This window comes from Onychostruthus taczanowskii, unplaced genomic scaffold (assembly GCF_017590055.1).
Source record: "Onychostruthus taczanowskii isolate IOZ18803 unplaced genomic scaffold, ASM1759005v1 scaffold12, whole genome shotgun sequence".
Taxonomy (NCBI): Eukaryota; Metazoa; Chordata; class Aves; order Passeriformes; family Passeridae; genus Onychostruthus; species Onychostruthus taczanowskii.
In genome coordinates, this window is record NW_024498351.1 from 9,971,915 (window position 1) to 9,993,645 (window position 21,731).

Genomic DNA, 21,731 nt, shown 5'->3' on the forward strand with positions numbered 1-21,731 from the left:
GATTCAGTCAGCTGGATTTAATTTTTAAATAGCAAATTAAAATTAATTCCTCTCCTGTGATGAAAAGAAATGTACATCAGAGAGCAAGAAATGCGTGCAGGCAGTATCTGGTAGACAGGACAAACTTCATTAGGAGGTCCTGCCTGGGCTCTAGTGAATAGAAAAAGAGAATGGAATATTTAGATTTTTTTTTTTGTACGTCTGCTACAGATTCATTTAAAAAGTATTTCTCCAGCCACACTGAATACAGAAATCTGGTTTAAATCAAGACCCACATGTGTTATAGCAACTTTTCTCAGGAGAGCCAACCTGCTGGGTTTAGGCCAAGCTTTCAGCTGAGCTTGCTCCTACCCGTTTTTGCACCTTACTCACAGCTTGGAAGACTTATCCTTAAAATAGCGTGATTATTTTTTCTGTAGTTGTATTTTGAAGTTTTTGTAAATTTTTACTCTATGGCTGAATTCATTCTTCTGAATAGGCTGAATCACAGTATGAAAGCACTCACTAGAAACATAATTGTTTCTTTCACTTCTAAGTGCCATGTGTGTATGTACACCCAGATGTGCGTAAAATGTTTCTAACTTCAAAGAGCAGATTTTGCAGAATTTTTTTATGAAAGAAGATAATGCAAGTCTGTTTCTATGTGTATATGAATCTCATGATGTGTGAATATATATATATGTGTATGTGTGTCCTTACACACACACATCTATAAAATCTCTACCTGACTTATGGGGGTGCTTTGTTTAAAGCAGCTATTAAAGTGAAAAACTATTTTAATAGCCAACTTTGGCCAGCAAGGAGCTTCAGCAAGGCAACATTAAAAGTTTTGCACAAATGAAAGTAGAGTTTCCTTGCTCAGAAACCCAGTGGTGCTGTATTACTTTTAGCCCACCTCACTACTTACATTGGCTCTGAAATACAAAGCCTTGCTTTGCAGTGTTTGAAGGTTTCAGGAGGGCAACCTAATTTATGGTTATTTTTGTTCTGACCCAAGATCTAGTGAAGTTTTTAGTGCAAGTGAAGCTTTGAAAATCCCAGGGGTGTTCATAATATTTTGTGGATGGGGTATTTTCATGCAGTCTGTGTTTGTGTGTGATTTGTGTTTCCTGTTAAAACTTCTAGGGAATTTAATAAAGGCATGAGTTACTTGGTATTATGTTACTGATGGTGAGCCTGTTGCAAGATGATGCTGTTTATTTTTGTGCAAATCTGAGGTGCATAAAACCAGAATTACATAAACAATATTTAAAGGGAATATTAATATCCACACCTACAGAAGTGTTGGTGCATATCAAGAAATGTCTTTCAGATTTTCTAATGAAAAGACTGCCTGGGGTTCAGAAGTGTTCATCTGTATTTCTCAGCTGACAAGCTACCAGACTGTATTTTTCTCTATAATCTGCAGATTATTTTCTTTTCCAGAATACATATTTTCCATCATTTGACATGGCCAAATTCTACTCTTTTTCTGTTTCCAATGCTACCTGATAATTTTCGTATATCTGTGGCAATTCTCATGAATTGCATGAGTTCAATGTCCTTGCTGAATAATGCTTATTTTTTCATATATAACATTTGTAGGTAATTTTTTCAGGCAGTAAATATATTGCCATACTGCTTGGCTGTGCTCTAGGAGAAAGTCTTGTTTTCCTATGAAACTTCATAGTTTTCCTATCTTTTTCAATATATGGAGATCTGTATGTGATGTAAAAAAGAGAGACACCTCTTCTCTGAGTGTCTGTAGGCATATGAATTCCATAAGGTGAAACTGTGAAGTTCACACGCTATTGAAAGTACGTTGTGTTGTCTTATGACTCTCTAGGATGTTGAATGTGGTTTCCATTCCTTTATCTTTAGTGACTTTTGGAGTTTCTGCTAGAGATTTTCCAGTTTTTCTTAAGTGGTTCATCAGGAATTTCTGGAAAATGGTGGTTTCTGTTTTCTGCTTTGTATTAAGAGACCTAAACATTTTCTTTTTTTTTTTTTTTTTTTTTTTTTTTGTTTTGTTTGTTTGTTTTTGGTTTTAAGAAAGAGAAAAAAAATCCTATCAGTTGTACTTCAGAAACACTTGTGCTTAGACACTGCTTTCGTGGATATACAACTGAATTAGATGACTGTTGCATGCACATTTTCCACGTAGATGGAGAGAAAAAAGATCTGTTAAGATAAAATCAAAACGACATGTCAACATTTTCTAAAACAATGGATGAACTTTCAGCTATTGACTCTGAGGTTACAGCTACAGTTGTCTCTGACCCATAAACCACAGCAACTTTAAGTGTTTCTCTGATTTCAGAAATAAAAATTATACGTTGATTCTAAAACCCTAGGTTCTCATGTCTCCCATCCTTTTAAAAGTTAATGGTCATGTTGATGGATAGATACACAGATACAATTAATATCGATAATGACATTTGTTAGAATCACATTAAATACCCAGAAAGAGGAGGAGAAGGCCCAGAATCACAGTCTCTGCCGGGTTTCCCTTGCTCTCCTACCAGTTCCATGGCTGCCGTCAGCAGCACATCAGCCTTCTCTGCAGCCCCAGCTGGAACCCATTGCAGCACTCTAGTCCTGATGTCAGAGGTGCACCATGCGCTGTGCGGACTGGTGCATTGGAGCCATTCCTGGCACGGTGAAACTTGGCACTGACCACGTGCATTGCAGTTAGCCCAAAATCAAGGGCTTGGTTTCAACTATGAGGAATCCTTTAGGAAAGGAAGCAGTGCTTTTTGGAGCAGGAGCTGCTGTCTTACAGGAGCAAGGGTTTGTGATTGTCTGAGTTTCAGCATATCCAGCTGGTGTGTGGTATCTCTCTGGAAGTTTTCTTCAAGAGACGATCCCAGATCACAAAAGTATCAAGAAATTTACACCTCAGAAACACATAGTAGTTGTGGATGTACAGGCTGCAGTTATAAATTAGGGTATTAACATACCCTAATTAACATGTGACCCCAAATGTTATGCATTAGTTTCAGGTTCTTTTGGTATCCAGGTCTTGAAATGAAGTAAGACATTCATGTGCTTCTTTAACAGATGTCATTATTATCTGTGGGCATGGCTCTGTGTGGTAAAATGTTTGGGTCAGAAAAAGTATTGAAATCTTTAATGTTAGATTTAGCATGTTGTTTTACAAAAAGACACTAAAATACCGCTGCTTTCACCATCTTCTGGCTGCAGTCTGCTCCTTTTACAAGTTGCCAGACAGAGCTATTGCATCCTCACTTTAATAGTCTTTGAAAGCGTTTTGAAACTTTGTAAAGTTAACATTCCTGTTGGGCACAAACTTTGGACTTTTTTGTGGTAGACTGTAACTAGAAAAGAGGAATGGCCTAGGGACAGTTAATTATAATAAATTACAAGAAAGCTTTGTTGACCACTGAGGCTAATTGTCGGTTTGTGACTAAAACACAACACTTGCATTATGTCCTTTTTTGGGTTAAGGAGATAGATGTTTGTGCTTTAAGCATTACTGCCTACAAATGCAAGAGACAGGCCCTGTTTACTGAGTGAATTCTTGTAAGAGCACTGAATCAGAGGAACTGTTTGCAATGCTAATATTTGAAGGAACATGCTCATTGATAAAGAGCAGGACAGAATAGAATTGGAATGCTTTTAAGCAGGGAGCTGATCGGCAGTAAATGAAAGCTGGGGTAGTTGAGTGAACATAGTTAGTTCTGTGATGCCCAGTATTTTTGCTTAGTAGCCTCTCTTTTCTCCAAAAAGGATTTATTATGTCTGCCAGAATTTCCAGTACTGGCAGAGCAAAGTTGATTATGCACGGTAATGGAGGATTGACTAATCAGAGTGAAACTGGGATGTTTGGGAGAGAGTTGTAAAGCATGTGAATAGTACCTTTCTAATTAATGGAAAGACCAGGGCCCCATACAAAGAGTGATACAAAGAAGCTGCTTGTCTGAGAGATTAAAATTTTCACAAGTTCATCATTAAATAATACTGTGCTTCTGAGTTGTGGAAATTCACCCTGTCATCACTGATGGTCTTTTTTGTAGAGGTAGAATCACTGAAATTTGCTGTTAAGCTTCCTGAGTTACCAGTGTTACTCTCTGTGGTTGGTTTTTGAAATTGTTCTCAAATGCCTCTGATTAATTACCTCAGATTCCTCAAAAGTTGTGTTATAGGTTGTTCATTGTTTTACATTAATTTGAAAATGTCTTTGAGCAACTTATAAAGGAAGGAAGGTACTAATATGATCTGTTTCTCAATTAATTGCCTGTCATTTTGAAAACTCTATAGTTTGCTAAAATCACTGACTAGTGGTGAAGTTTGTAGAATAATTTAAAGTAACTGTGACATGCTGCATTAAGGACAGAAAAGAGGTAGTGAAATAGTTTTTTGGGTACTGAAGGACATGAAAAATGCATTTTCCTTATTGAGAAACAGTTCAATGTTTCAGAGTTTTCCTTGGATGCTCTTGGATGTACCTATTCAGGTCTAGAGTTTTTCTTGGATGCTATTGGATGTACCTATTCAGGTCTAAATTTAATGGTTTGTTCTGTAAATTGCTGAATGTGCCAAATAGTCTTGTTATCTGCAATCAGGTTGTGCATTGCACAGACTCCGGTCATATGAGCATTGCACATTGATGTGTAGATTGGCATGTTGCATGGACAGGAATATGTTTAAACTAAACTTGTGCTTTTTGTTTAATGAAACCATTTCAGTGCCTTTTTTTCAGAAAATATTACTAATTTTGCTCTTATGATAGTACAAATTGATAGTCCAGTGTTTTTGAATAACTGTCTTTCTACTCACATTCTCATTGAAGTGCTAACTCTTAGGGTTTATCTGTGGCATGTTTGGATTTTTTGTTCCCCAGTAAAATAAGGATTACATTTACTGCTGTTGGTGAATTTACACACTGGCCTAAATACTGAAAGATAGGTAAGCCATCAGAAATAACAGTGTTGTACATCATATCCAGGCTAAGTCAGGCAATGTCTGGGACTAACTGAAAGCTATAGAAGTCTTTAGGAGCTATCAGGTTTACTTAGTTGTGTTTCATTAACTCTAAACTTTTCTGTTTCTGTTCTGTAATAAGTATGTACACCTAAGTAGTTTGGAGCACTTGTGGTAGGAGTATTTCTCTGATATAATTTCACCAGCCCAACTGCTTCCTGCAGCTCTAGTTTCATGTTTCCTAGCCCAAAACAGAGGGAAAACAACATTTCTAAACTGTAGGTGAAAAGTACTGCATAGAATTAGTACAACTGGTTGCTAAGCCAAAGTTAACTAAGTGATAATTAGGTGGTATTGGAGGAGATACCTTCTGATTTATACATTTCTAGGCATTTTAAACTGTTATTCGACTGATGTTTCTTCTGAAACTTCATTGTGTCAAGATTACATAGAAAAGACCTTTAAGATCATCAAATCCAATTATTAACCTAGCACCATCACCATGTTCACCATTAAACCATGTCCTCAGTTACCATATCCACACATTTTTTGAACACTTCCAAGGATGACTTCCAGTCTTCCAAGGATGGCTCCACCACTTCTCTGGGCAGCCTGTTCCGGTTTATAGCTTGTAAGAGTTATATGTTATTGCTGCCTTGGTCATTTAACAAAAAAAGTTCTCCTGAGCTTGTGAGAAATTCTGCCATACCACTTATTTCAATTTTTGAAGTAGATGATGTCATTCATTACTGTTATTTAGACTACCTGGATTAGTATGCCATGATAGCCTTCTCTGTGGTCTGGGTATTTAATTAAATCTTGGAAAAAAACTCCAGAGTGACACCAAAGGCAGGGAGTTAATATCCACCAAAAAAATTCTCATACTCCTTTATATGTAGGGACATCTTCCAGGCACAAAATAAAGATTTCTGCATTTTCACTGCTTAAATATGCTAATAAAGGTTGATGCAAAAGGTAGCATATTTAGACATTGTAACATTTTCTGGAAAGACCATTGAGACTGATTCACTTCAGTCACAAATGCTGATGAGGTGCTTTCCATTTCTGTTGCTACTGATAGGACTTAACCTGGGACCTGAGTACAAAACCTTTACATCTTCAAGAATTTCTATGCTATTTAATTAACAGCAAATTACTGAGATGCTTCATTCTTCTTTAAAAAAATGTTAGTCTGAGAGCAAAATCTAATAATTTTTTCAATGTATTTCAATACATGGATGAATTTTAAACATACATTTTCAAATTCACTTGAATGAAGTTAAGTTCATATGAAAGTTGTCTGATTTTCAGAGTTACTAATTACTGTTGCTCCTGTTGGTTTCAGTGGTATGCCTGTGTGCTTGAACACACGGGCTACTAGTGTGACCTCCTGAATTCATTTACACAAGTTTGGAAAGCAGTTGTAGCTTGATTTTTCTGTGATAAAACAAAAAGACAATGGATTCAACATGTACGTGCCCAGCTAGCACATCAGTTCTGCTTGTGGTTGCTGTATGCAGTTGGATAACTTGCATAATAATAGTGGTGGGATGGATGAGTGGAAAACTTGCAGTACAGATAATTTCAGCAGATGTTTCCTCTGATTCTAAAATGACACAGCAACCCAGTATGGCAGTTGAAACCTAAAAGTTATAACAACTTACTTAGCAGGACCTCTGTTGTCCAATCAGCTGGTTTAGGTGAAGTTTTATTGTAATAAAATTCAATAATGTTAGATAAATATAAGTGCTATATTATTTTCTATTTTGTTTTGAGTTCAACTTAATTGATCTACTTTTCTTGATGTTTTCTCATAACGAGGCATTAGTTGAAGCCACTGCTAAAACACTAGTTTGGAAAATGAACACTGGCTGATGCTAATAATTCTGATATTGTTTTAGAAAAAAGAAAATCTAATTATGGAGTAAGTAACCAATTCATGGATAAACAAAAATACACGAAGGTGAAACTGGTCAAGCGAATATTGTTCTTTATACCTTTGTCATTCATGCAATCAAGTCTTAAGCTACATGTCCTCATTTTTAGGCCTGTACTGGGCTCTTGGTAAGAATGTAATATTGCACAAACGCCCCTACTTGAAATCTTTAGATAGTGGAGGTGAAATTGTCTCCAATTATTCACTGGGCACACTAACCCCTTTGAAAGTACTTTTCTCTTGTTGTACACTAAACTTTGGCTTTACCTCCATTCAAGACTTCATTCAATTTTGGGGCAATTGAATTAAAAATGTATATGTGAAATAAAACTTCATGATCTTATTTGGTTTTGCCATTGAGAAAGGAAACAGCAAAGTCATCTGTAGGAGAATGGATATAGAAGTTCATTCTTACCCTTCACAATTACCAACCAAAGATAGGTTTTGCAAGCCCTGCCTTGGCAGTGTGAGCTATGAGTTCCAGCTTTCAGGTGCTTGTTCCTGGACAAGTACCACTTTGCTGCTGCACCAGCAGAACCCTCTGGGTGGCTGCTCTTCAGTCTGAAGGAGTGAACAGGCTCAAGACTTTAAAAAGCCAAACAAACAAACCATCCCCAAACCCAAGTCACAGAAAACCCAACCAACAAACAAAACCATCAATTTACCCAATTCTATGCTGACTTTCAACTTTTATTTCACTTGTCCTTGCTGCTAGGGATGGTTGTGCCATCACAAACGACAGTGAAAGAACCGTGTTGGACATAAAGAAGTATTAAGGGATGTCTTACTTAAGAGAGTTCATGGTATTGTAAGACCAGGTGGTTCCTAAGTGAGAGCAATCACAGCAATATTCAGCATAGCTCAGCTTACATTTATTTTTTGCATACCTTTACTAGATTAGTGTTTTCTTTACTGAGAGCCACTGATGTAAACACGGCAACAATTGCTGTAAATTTTTAAAGACTGTTTGCTGCACAGCTGCAGCTAAAAGCAGTAGGAGCCACTCAATGAACTTCTCTCAAACTTTTTTGGAAAGGACGAAGCAGAGGACGAAATGACCTACCATGACTTTTTGTACTGTGATAAATACATTTTTGTGTTCATTAGTGTCTGTGTGACAGTGCCTCAATAAATTATGTTCTCAATAAAATTCCATGCCAGCAAAAACAGCATGCAGACTTGAAGGGGATTTGGATTTTTGGTTGGCAATATGCACATTGGAAATACAATAAGCGAAATTTATGTTTACGTTAATTACAACATGAACATAAATTTCCATGGCTCTTTTTTTCTTCATGTGCTATGTGGATTACTTTTTGTCCCTCAAAGTATGGCACAATAAGGACTAGCAATCTCAGTGATGGATGAGAAAAACTGAATGCAAGGACTTGTCTTTTTCTCAGGAATCTTGTAGATCCACTGGGTTTTGCTGCACATATAATTTATTTTCATTGTGTACAGTCAAAAAGTCCTATTGTTTTGGTGAAGAGCTCAACCTATGTGGGTGGTAACATCTGTCTCTTAGTAAATAAATATAATATTTTACAGTAATTAATTTCTTCAAAATAGAAGATTTTGTCTTCTTGAAGAACACAAAGAGTAAGCAGCAAATGAAACTGTGATAGATACTTGTGCCTCTGTCCTATTTATATCTGTTGGATCTGTTTTTAATTTGTTGGTTTCTAGAGGAATTTCTGAGTCTACAGAAGTAGCATAATAGAAATTAGAACTTTATCCTTTTCTTTTTATGGGAATTATGTACATTTTACAGATGTCTTTTCTTAGACATTATGCAACTCCCTTGCTCCGTGGTTGGTGACATTTAAAAGGTGGTTTTCACTAGAGAGTTTCTTTTCAATGTTGTACTGGGAGATCCAGCTTCATGTTCTAGCCTGTTGCAGCTAACTCCTGGCCTTATATGATGATCCTCACTGAAGACTTTGTGGAGACTTCTGAGTGTTTAAAGCAAGATGTTAAGTTGCAGAGAGGTTTCCTATTAAGGAAAAGTGATGTAATGTCAGTGGAACACTGCCAGCTTCTCTCTGCTCATTTTATTTATATTAGCTGCATACCAAAGAAAATGCTCCATAAAACATGAGTGAGTGCTCCTTTCTATATTTAGCCAAGCTAATATACTAATACCAGGAGATTATGTTTATATGCAATTGAAAGAATTATAAAAAGATTTGGGGGCATCTTACAGAAATAAAAGAGGTTGAACTTGGGAAAAGTAAATGCTAGATTTACTCCTGGTGCATAAAAAGACTAGGGTTTTTTTTTCACATCTTCCAAGATATGTATTTCTGTGCTGAAAAACATTGTTAAACATTGTAATTGATCTATTTTGCTGATTGTTTAGGGAACAGAAATTACAAGGAAGTTAATTACATTGACCTAAGCCTTTTAAGTCTAAGCACTGCAGATGTCTCACTTTTAACCAATTGGCAAGATTGGTGTGATTAAAACCAAGCTTGACATTCCTGTTCCAGTCTGATCTTCTGGTCTGAAATATTCACATTCCTCTTCATACAGAATACAGTGTGATACTGTGTTTTTTTGGCAGGGTTTAAAATCAGTTTGGCATATCTTTGTTCATCACCTTCTCTGACTTTCTTTAGGACTGCTTTTTAAATGAGTAAATGAGTCTCCTTTTAAACTAGTAGATTTTTTTCCTCCTGGCTTTTGTTCAACTCTTTGTTATAAAGCTGATGGTGTTGATAAATAATCACAAGATTTCTTCCTGACTCTAACAATGTTACTTCATAATGCTGTTAAACAATTTGACCTTTTCTATTAATTCTACTCCTACACGGTGACACTAGCTGGGTGTGGTAGTGCTGGAACTATGGATCCTCCCTGATACTAATTCCACCTAAAAGAATATCCCCCATCAAGAGTACTGAGTACATTTGTTAGCTGATAAATAAGAGCTGTCATACTAGTTAACTAACTCATAATGTATATGAAAAAAAGGTAGTTTAATAAATTAAATGCTAAGTCTAGTGTGACTGTGAAACCATGTGATTTGTTATGAGTTCTTCAGTTGTCTCATGAGCTACTAAGTTGTGGGTGGGTGAAAGAATTTTGGGTAATGTTATTTTTATCTGCATTTCTGAGGATGCGTTGAACATTTTATGTGTTTTCTGCTCAAATCTGAGTTGTCTGTCTTCATTTTGAAGCCTGTGCTTTATTGGGATGACTACTAAAGCTGCTCTTTGAGGGATTCTTCATACATTCTGACATTTAGCATCAAATTTACACACTCTGAACTGCACCCTGGAGGTTTCCCTACTCTCTAGGAGGCTGTACTACTAGTTATGTAAGTGAGATGCGAAAGAGGAGTAATGAGACCATTTGCCTACGTATCTCCTTTTGACTAGAAGAATTAGGGCAACGTGACATCAAACTGAAGGCCAGTTGAAAAAGGCAAATGGCCTTTTAGTCGTATCACAAATCAGATATTACTGTTTTACACATCTGGAGCTTGTTTCAGAAATATAAAGCTGTCTAATGTGTAGAAGATTTGAAAATGATTGCGAGATTTTGTTGCTATTTCCAAGTATGAAGATCTCTTCTCATTCATTCTGAGTGATTCATTGGGGAAGTAGATCATGCTGCTAAAAATCATGAGAAAAAATTTTGAGTCAACCAAGGGTCAAAAAACATTTCCTGCAATTATGAATTATATGAAACTAGGACTTTTGCCTTACTGATTCCTCTTAATTTCAAATGAAAGATTTTAAACATTAAACAAATTTAAACCAAACAAAAAATCTTGAATCATGAGATGCCCTTTTTAGTATAAGGTTCTTGCAGGCATATGTTCTCCCTAGTGTAGAAGATCAGACATAGCTAATCTGTGAAGTATTGCCTGGACAGTGTACAGCAAGAATTATGTGCTATCAAATCTTGCTTAGCAAAGTTTGTTTCCCCATTTTTTAAACTAAGACCTGGTGGATTACCAATGATTTAAGTAACTTGAATATTGAAGTCTTGAAATTCATTTGGAAAACTGCAGTCTCTGAAGGTTTATGAAATGACCAAAAAATGGGCAGCTTCAAACAATGCTGCCTTTAGGGCGTGAGAATATAATTAGTGTGGTAAGTCTGAGTGCATGGACTCATTACAGTCTTGGCATGAGAAAGAGGATGACTGTAGGGGAACGTACTTGTTTTCCTCCAAACAAAAATACTAAGCAAAGTCTTTCTGCAATTCTGGGTGCTCACTTTCCCTGATAGACAGCGCAAGTAGTTGGAGAACTTAAATGTCCTTGCTTTATTTTGTACCTTTATGACAAAAACTACTAAATTTTAAAATTATTTTTGGTTTTTTTTAACTTTTTGGCTTTTTACTTATTTTTCTGCATATTTTGTATGTTTTGTCTAATCAATTTGCTGACCTCAAATTATCCAAATGCTTTTGTAATTGTATACACTTTTGTTGAGTGCTCTGCCTGCTATGCTACCTGAAATGGAATAGGACTAGGAGAGTCTTTCAAGTGAGAAACAAGGTCAATGTACTGTGTAAATGTTATTTGTGGCTACAGAGCAGCTTAAATAAACTGGCCCAGAGACACAAGGGTCCTGCAGGTTCTAACAACTCAAATAATTCTCCTTGAGTTCGCAGTAGAAAACTGTAATAGATGAGGTTATTTTAGACCAGTGTTTTCCAGAGAATGAAACATAGTTTTCCCAAGAATGAAATACAGTTTTCCAGAGAAGCTAGAATATGTAGTGAGGTAGAAGGTAAAGTCATGAATTTTGGTATTGTACACCCTAGGTAGGTCTTCTGAAGCTCACAAGGGGTGGTGAAGATGTGCTGGTAGCCCATGGAAAGAAGGCAGACCAGCATTATACCATGATCTGAGTATTGCTGAGAGGAACAGGATCATGCGGAAACTCACAGTGAAAAAAGGAAGAACTGTATGATCCCCACTGATGCTGACTTCAGTGATGCCAATATTGTTATTGTCAATATCCTTCTGCCTTTGAAGTAACCTGAAAGTCCTAAATGACATATTTGATATGGAACTATTGGTTATTTATCAAAGCACAGCCTGATTTTTCTCTTATCTCAGCTGTTTTTGAGGTAAATGATACTTGGAGTTCAAGCTGTTTCGGTACTTGTAGAGGTTTGCACACAATTAGTGTTGGCTTCATTGTGAAAGATACTTATTACAACTTTTACATCTTGCTAGCACTTAGAGTGATAGAAACAAAGCATGGATTACTTTTTTCTAATTTTAGTTTACTAACAGTGGTTTACCAATAGTTTCCAAATGTAATTTTAGTATATAGAATCATGTAACAGTTTGGGTTGGAGGGGACTTTAAAGAATATTTTTTAGTTTTAATGTTCCTGCTGTGGGCAAGGAACATGGGCAGGAATAAAGTGCATATACAATTCAATGTAAAAACCTTTTACAACAGGGACAATAAGGACAGAACAAGCTGCTGTTGGTCAAGATAAACCAAATGAACTTTACTATAGGAGTAGGTAAACCACTCTTCTTGTCATCCATTCTGGAATGTTCATTTTAACATAAATCTTATCTAATAAATATGGAAAAATGTAATTTGGAACCCTTAAATCAGACAAGTGCTTTTTCTAATATTCTTTCTCTTGAGAGTGTCCAGCTCCAGGCTAAGAAGGTGCATGAGTCATCAAAATAATGAGTCCATAAAGAGAGAATCTTCATAATTGTCAGACAAAATGGTTTTAAATCCTGAGAAATACACTTTGTAACTAGCTTTTTACAAACTACTCTGTGATCAGACTGAAAGCAAAAAAGACATTTATTTTGTCTGGGAGGTTTTTATTGCAGGGCAGATGGGAGGAGTGGAATTGATTTCTGGAGGTCAGCTGCAGGCAATTGAACAAGAAAATCTGTACTACAACATAGAAATAGTAAAATTGCTAACTAGGATAAGTCAATACATTGTCTCTGAATATGTAAGTGTTAAATAATATGCAAGATACCCTATTTTTGACTTGATATCACACAGCAGTATGTTGTACACTTTGAAAGTGTAAAGAAATCCTATAAAGAAAACCCCATAAATCAAATAGATTAATTTTCAGCATATTCGTTTACAAGATGATGTGTTTGTCTTACCAGAAACTGACACACAAAATATAAAGCCAGAATCTCTTGTGGTATACACACTTAGTTTTAAAAGCCTCTTAGATTGTATGGTTTGGCTATCACATCATGGTAGCTTATTTAGTGTATAGCCTATATTAGCAAATAGTGCCCAGAAACAAGGGTGGCTCCACAGAGTGAAGAAACATGCTGAGGGTGTTGTATCTGCACACTTGAGGGTCATTGAGCTTTGGGATTTTAGTTTTTCCTTTTGGACTAGCTCTAGTCTGTTCCATGGACTCATAAGTGGCTCAAGTTGGTTAGTTCATTTGACCTGATAGGAAAGGAGTTCGTGTTCTCGAGAGGCTTCTCATGGATGCAAACCAGAGAAAAAGGAAGTGGGAAATGGTTGGAAATTTGTTTCAAAAGCACATTTCTGACCCAAGCAAAAACCCAAACGCAGAGGTGTCCTTACTGTTCCCTTAGGAGAAGTGTCAGGTTCCTTGTTTTTGGCTAGTCACCATGCTGGTCACAATTTCATTTGGGAAAAAATGAAATATAGTTTTTCCTTTTGTTTTCTCTGTATAAGATGGCTGGCTGCTTTCACTGGGAGCTAAGCAAGATTCAAAACAATTTTAGGGAAGGAACCAGCCAGTCATGCTCATTGGTTCAGTGTTTGTCTATAGCAAGTGTTTATCAGTATGCATTTGCCTGTATGATTCCCTTCTTTTTTATGTGATTATACATCACTTAAGGTGCAGCTTAATTCAGAGAAGTCTTTGCTACATATCTCCCATACTCAAGGTTGTGTGCTATAGTAAAAAACAAATAGTACCTGAAGCGAATCATCTTTATGGAATGTATTTTCACTCTGAAGTACAAAATAAATTATTTGTTCTGCCATTTATGCATAAGGTATTCCATTTAAGCTTTCCAGACCAATATACTGTACACTTAGCTAGCAGTTTTAAAACAAAAAAAAAAAAAAAATCTCACTATTACATCACTATATCTATTTGTGAGCAAAATTCTGTTTAAAATGATGTGTTGCCATTGCAAGAAGCTGATTCAGGTTATATGTCAATGTCCAAATTCGTGTAACAACAGTATGCATTGTTTCTCTTTGTGGTGACAGGGAATGTAATTAGTACTGGTCAGGCCTATTCAAATGTTCAGGCACATGATATGTTCTGACTACTTAAAAGCAGGTTTTGCCTGCAGTGACATCTGTGTACTGTAGTTGGATTTTGCTTCTGCTTAGTAATACTGCTGAAAGATTTTTTTTGTTTGTTTGTTTGAGCCAAGCAACAGGGAAATCATGTTTACAATGCCTTTTCAAAAAGTAGCAGCTCTTCATATCTGAGGGTGCTTTAGCAACATTTTGGGTATCGTAATTTTTCTTATATCTTTATACATCGGGGATGACACCTTTTAAAAACAAACAAAAAATTTCAGCCTCCAAACTCACAGTTCTGAAATGCATGTCTGGCTAGATAAGGTGTGACAGTGCCCTGTAAATGATTTTCATTTTGGGTATATAGCATCTTCTGCTGTATCAAGCCTAAGTTATAATTGTGTTAGGATTGTATTGGTTGAATAAATGTCACAGAAGTTCTGGGCAATGCTGCAATGTTATTTTCAGTTTCCAGTGCTCCTGATAACAAGGCTGAAAGATTATTTCTGTCTTTAGCAGTTGGTCTTACTTTGTGGTACAGCTCCACCTTCCATAAAAGTTAGTGTAAGTTGTTGAGGGAGTTATTTTTGTGTGCACAGAAGGACTTCAGGAGGAATGGTATAGTACTACACTCTTATGACATTAAGATGGGGCTGACTTACTAAGGTAAGTCTATCATATGTTGTTGTAATGGAATTGCAGAAGTATATAACTATTTAATTTAAATACCAGTTCTCATGTATTTATTTCATTTTCAGTTGTTCCTTTTCATATGGTGATTTAAGAATAGGGTGTCTCCACTGAGTTTCAGTAACATAAACTAGTGATGTGTCAGCTGGTAATATCCCAGCTTTACACGAGGCAGCTATCTGCTCAAATGTCAGGTCTGTTTGTGAATACAGAATAGCTGATAAAAGGGCCTAGAACTTAGGTTCTAAAGCCACCTCAGTTTTGTGAGTATTTTTATTAGAGTGTTGAAATTTTTCCTAAAAACACGTTGAGAGCAACTATGTTCTCCCTTTAATGTCAAGACATCCAGTAGCTACTCAGTTTTTTCCCTTTTTAATATATTATCCATTCATCCTCATGAAAGTATCTCTTTCAATAGTACAAAGCAGTCATCTTTAAAAGAACACACTTGACAGATACTGGAATGTTAATATTGAAGACCTGGAAGTCCAGTTTTAAGCCCTCTGTAACAGTTATTGAGTGGGCATAAAAATAAGCAAGTTTCCTAACTGGTGGTCAGTAGTAGATAAAATGTGATGATTTATACAGCATCTTGTTAATCAAATATATTAAATTTAAAATAAATATGTAAATTAAAAAAGACAACTGTGCATGTGGTGTTCCAGTGAGAAAATGTATAGTACTACATCTTTTTCTTCTGTTCACTTTTGGTTTTAGACCAGCACAGTTTTTCATACTTTGAGATTTTTTATTTTCTACCCCATATTTTCTTGGAATATATATCAATCAGCACAGAACATAACCTTCTATGTAGTATAGCATAATCACAGTCAGAAGACCTATTTTTCTGTTTGCAGGCCAGTTCATTCCTGCATTCCAAGTAATGGAATTCCTACACTTTGGGCTGATCCAGCTGCAGATTGGAACCTGCATTGTAATTAATGGTAGTGCAATTTACCTCTTAATAACACAACACTTTTAGCTTCCTTCCAACAGTAAAACCTGTTGCCTGTGTAATATTTTAACTGTTATTTCCGTCACTGGATAGCCTGTGCACTAGTTGTAGAACACAAGTGAATTACCCAGCCAGACAGATTTTTGACTACCAGACCAATTCTTATGATCTAACCCTGCCAGAGATATGAAGTTTAGCATTTTTGCTAAAGCTGTATTGTATCTTTTTGACTTTTGCGAACAATGAATGTGCACAAGAGCACCATTTCCTCTCTTTCTGTACCCAAGCTAAATGTGTTATCTCACTGGTGCATGTTTTGAAAAATGTCCCTGCAGTGGTATTGAGGGGTAAAAAATGGTTCCTGTCTCTGAAAGAATGGCTTGTGTTTGCTGAATACTGGCACCATCTCCGCTGTTGGTTTCCTTAGCACTGAAATTACCTTGATGTGTTTGACAGATAATCAAACCAGAGTGGAAAATGGGCACAGCTACAATGGCCACTTTTTAGGATAGATAGAAAAGTTTTAACAGCCAAATTACAGCAGGACTTCCTTACAAGAGAGTTCACAAACAATGCAGATGGTTTACATTTCTTATCTGTGTGTATGAAGTTTCTTAGATGAAAAGTTAAGCTCAGCTTCACAGTGTGCTTATAACATAGTCCCTGTGTTAGCTCTTGCACCGTATTTCTTCTTCTAGGAGTGTATTAGGTTACATTGAAATTAATTATAAATGCTTCTGTATATCAACTTGAAATACAGAAAATATTTGTGTGAATCTGCATTTTCAGGTTGTTAAGCTTTGAAGGGAAGGTAATAAAAATGTTAAAGGGTTACAGCTGCTGGAGATGGTTCCTAGTTATAGTTCTCCAGTTACCCAGCATGAGGTTTAAATTGTAATGACAACCTGCATCCTCCCTGTAATGTTAGTATACACCAAATATACCTCTGAATATTTTCATGCTAGAACCCAAACTGGTGCTGGTTTCTGTGTGTTTTTGTTATTCCCCCATCCTGTCCCCTCCACCACCTGCCTCCCCCCCATTTTTATTTTAACTGGTAATTCTAGTCTTACATAAATATGAACCCTTGCAGCATTTAAAACAGTCCTCTTCTTTTTCTCCACCACAATATAAGGGACTGGTCAGCCTCAGAAAACCTAAAGCTTGTCTAAATGCATTTGTATTGATATAGCCTGGAGGCTATCTGTGTCTTGAATACATAGCAGTTTTTGTTAAAAGAGGCAACTATTCTCCCTTTACATCACATTCTTGGCTTGACATATATGTACATTTTTAACATTTCTAAAAATAAGCAAACATTTCGTCAGTGGATATTTCAGTTTGAGTTACTTTTGTATTCTGAGGATTTCTTTTCAGTACAGCTGTTAATTTGCTGGCCAATTAAGTTAGATTCGGGGGTTTTTTTATTTTTAACAACTCAGTGATTAATAAGTTTGGTGGAAAAAATTTAATTGTATTAGGAATTTTGTCAAGAGTAGAATTCCAGGTATCACATTTGTGTGATATGTGATTGTTTCACATTTGGATAAGTTGGTATGTATATTTTAGTTTCTTAAATAGAAACTAAACTGTCAGAAGTAATAAACAAAATTGCTAATTTTCAACAGATACTGCATCAGTAAAATACACATGTTGTACTTGTAGAAAGCAAATTAAATGTCTTTAAGAGCTACCTGACAGATCTGTCATGCCGGGTGCTGGGAGCCACAGATGCAGAAGCAGGTATCTGGTTTGGCTGCCCAGGAGCTAGAAAGATATAAACATATGTGATACTTTCCAATTTTAATAAATTAAAAAAATATGGGAAAAAAAATCATCCTGGCTTTTATTGTATAAATACCAACATTTAGAGATATATTTATCTTAATGTGCACATATAAAAATACTTCTATACATAGAGAGCTGCTGACATGGAACTCAGTGAGAAGAGCCCCTGCCATTTGATGCAGTGTGATAGTGACTGCCTCTCTTTTGGTAGAGCTCCAGCATAAATCTGAAGCAATAGTATTGAGTTAGAAGCTAGATCTTCTTTGGAAAGTACTGGAGGTGAGTGGTTCATTCCCCAAATATGCAGACATTTTCTGGCATTGTTTTTGAGTCTTTACTTAGAAAAGTAACTCAACCTTTTAAAGTTGTGCTTAATACTGATCATTTTTCATTTGAAATATTCCTGTACCTTTGTTTCAGTGGTATGTTTTCCAGTTGTATATTTCTGTAGAACTGCACCATCTGTTTCTCAAAGAGCAGGTCACTGATAGGATTGTGAAGGGGCCAGTCTGCTTTTGCTCAGGAATGACTTGAGACAGAAGGGAGCTCATTATTCTTTCATACCTGAGATAAATAGGACTTTTTCTTTCAAACAAAAATTACCTTTCTTTGTCTGCTTTCCATTTGCTCCTTTTATTAAGATCAGGAGGGACAAAATTTGGAATTTTAAAAAGTTATAGAAAACATCACTTAATCTTGGTTCTTTACTGGTGGTAATTTATTTCCATTTACTTTGTCTACTGTGTTGTAAAACACTGACTAAATTTCAGTGCCCTTGCTGACTTCATGATAGGCATAACTTGATAGGGTTCATCTCATGTACAAGGACTTCAAGGCTGGAAGAGCATTTCTCTACCTTTTGGGAACTTCCCCTTCCAAGAAAGGTATTTTGGATAGAAGGGCTTCCATATCAACTTTTGTGTTTAAAGTACACAAAGTTGATGATTAAACTGCAAACAGTAAGGTGCTTCCCAGTAGAAGGACATGGTTTCTCTAAATAAGCTTTTAAGTACGTAAGGTAAAAGTAAAGTTGGTACATACCCTATTACTGGGAACATGTGAATGAGCCTAGGAGAGAAGTTAGGTATGAAGGATTTATTGCATTCCTGGAAATGCCATCTGTTGTAATGTTCTCTGCAATCCAGCAGCCAAGTCTTGTCGAGACTTGGAGAGATGTGCAACCAGTACCTATGTCCCCTCCTCTACTGCACTGTCTTCAGGCACTTGGAGTTACAGTTCCTGATGGGAGTTGTTCCAGTTTAATTCTCAGTCACAGACTGCTCTGTTTTCAAAGCAATGTGATACAGGGGTTATCAGGAAGAAAAAGCATTATGAAAATGGGATAAAAGTATAAACCAGTCTGTTGTAATTTAAGCCAAGTGCATACCTCACAATATGATTTCTCAAGTAGCTATTAAACTGTGGTGTGTGTATTGGCAACCATTGTTGTCCACCAAGAAACCTAATGTCTCATGTCCCTAGTTTTTGCTTTTAACATCTGTTTTCAAATGTTTCTTGCCATCCCATAGCTCTGAAAAGTCATCACCTTACTGAGCATGTTCCAAGTGCCTGGTACCAAACCTGTGCACAAAGCTACTCTTACAGGCAGCGTGGCTCAGAAACTTCTCATTTGTTGTAACTGATGTCTGCTTTCATTAACATCTTACTGCCTTACTGCTTGCATTTTGGAACTGTTTTAGCATACCTATTTAATAATCTGAAAATATATGTTAATATCTTGGTTAAGAATACCTGGCATTGGAAAAACATCACAACTTCTAAAGCAGAATTTTTGAATATATTTATGTAGTACCAGGCCTGCTTTTTAGTGAGTTGAAATTTCTCAATATTCATTTTAGCCTAGCTATGATTTTTTTTAATTGCTTACCTTTACCATTTACTGATTGAATTGGCTAAAAATTACTTTTAAATGCTCATTCTTATAGTGTTATAGTTAATTATTTGGCAAAACAAAAAAATTCCACATGAGAAAATAAGTTTATGCTCTATTGTTTAGACAAGCTTGATGCGTTCCCTGAATACACGTGTGCTCTTTAAAATTATAAAACATATTTCAAGTAATTGGAAAGAGGATGCAATTACAATTAAATTAGTCTTTCTTGTAATCTCATCCAAAACCTAAACTCTTTTAATTCCCGTCTTTGTTTTCCTGCTAATGAGAAATTAATAATTTTCATAATTTTGGCAGCTGGGCTCTCCCTGTCTTTGTCACAGCAGAGTTATCTTTCAGGGATCTACCTATGTAGAACTTCCACCACTGATGGTGTCGTTCCAAAGAAACACTGGAGAATTGTTATTCTTTCCTCTCCTTCTTCATAATGACACATCTCTAGGATACCTCTTCTGGAGAAAATGATACTGCAGTGTCTGATGTTAAAAGAGTAGCTCTGAGGGAGAGAACATTCCTTTGCAGACAAGGATTGTGCACTTTTACAACTGGCATGAAAATTTACTCCAAGATGGTCTTTGTGGTTTTTTACCCCGTGGACTGATGTGATAATGGTTGTGTTTGCATGCTATTTTTCAAGCAAACAAACAATTTAGGTGAAGTCTAAGCTGACCAAAAGCTGTTCAACTGGAGTCAGTACTGTCCTGGACTAATAAACCCTGGTTTACAGGCATGCATATTCCTGCGACCTCAAGTCATGCTTAGTGTGAGACCCGAGCAACCTCGTTTTTTGCCTGTCACCCTTTTGCAGAGATAGCCTGAATCTGGTCTCTGCCTCTGCCTGGCAGGGTCAGCAGCAGTGCAGGGCACTGCTGCAGTGCTGCACTTGCATTCACAGGGCCATAGATGGGCATTTGTGGGATGCTGCTGGCCGGGCGCAGCACCATGTGATTTGGCAAATGCAAATAAAAAGGTCTCAAGACATGACACTCCTACTTGCTTTCAGCACATGTTGGATAAACATAGTAGTGTTGGAGACAGCTAAGTTTCTTCTATATTCAACACCTTATTTACAATGCTAAATTTTCCCCTTTTTTGTTCTTTTACCTTAGTCTGTCTGTAATAAATGAAAAAAAAAAAAATTGAGGGCGACTTTGATGAAAAATAAAATAACTATTATTTCTTAATAATTTTAGAGGTATTGGACAGTGGGTCTGCAAATATTCAGGCCAAAGATGCCCAATGAGGTGTAAGTAGTAATCTTACAGGGTTTTATCTGTCCAGTCAGAAGTGACCTGAGCTGTTTCTGTCATCAACTAAGCAAGCTGAATGCTGATAGGAACTGAAATTGTGTTGTTTTAACTGATTTAAATAAAGGTGACTGTTAATTAATTACACAAAAATAGAAGAATAAGTTTCAGCCTGCATCCTGTGGAGTGAAAAGTTGAACTGATGGGAATTTGGAGTCTCAATTGTCAACATTAAGAAATGAATCATAAAATTTACGAAGTGAAGTGTAACTTTCAGATGTTCTTGTTGCTAATTTAAGTAAAAAAGTTAATCTCCTTTTAAGTGCTGAAATTTGTATTGTTAGTGAGACATTGCTAGAATTGAAACATCTTTACAACAACAGTGCCAAAGAAAGGCAACTCTTAAGTATAAGTTACTGATTTTTCAGTTTTCTGCCCTAAAACAGCTTGCTCTCCTTTTTCTTATCTAAGCAATCTTCTTTGGCCAGAGATCATCAGCAGAATTATTGTCAGAAAACGTTTTCTGGGAAATGTAGATGGTTGGAATATCAAAACTAATCTTCAAGTGGAAAATATGATGTTATTACCATTTCTAATTTTGTTGCTATCAACAAAAGTATATTGTTGTGCCAGAATCACACATTCATATGCCATGCATTAGGCAGACTGCTTCTAAAATGTCTGCTTAGATGACCTAAATTATATATAAACAATGACATACTTGTATACAATAAAGTATTTATATATTAAATATACAGAAAAGGTATATGTGCATATGCTGAAACTTCATGGATAAAGTTATGTTTTCCAGCTGAAAAAGGACAATTTTAAGCAAGTCAGTCTGATGTATTGTCACATGGTAGACCACACAGTTAATTTTGAGCTTAGTGTCTTTGAAACAGCTGTATTGAGACAAAAAAAACCCCAGCTCTGATTTGCTTCACTGCTGAACATTTTACATTTTAATTTTTTTCCCCCCTTAATTAAGAGTTCTGAGTTCTCCTGCTTATTAACTTTTTTTGTCT

At 36.2% G+C, this 21,731-nt stretch overlaps 1 protein-coding gene across 9 annotated transcripts in view; it reads left to right on the forward strand.

Annotated features, from left to right (window-relative positions):
- The window catches only part of PALLD (palladin, cytoskeletal associated protein), a 189,576-nt gene that overhangs the window by 127,637 nt on the left and 40,208 nt on the right, over positions 1-21,731 (forward strand). The gene's annotated exons all lie outside the window — the stretch shown is intronic.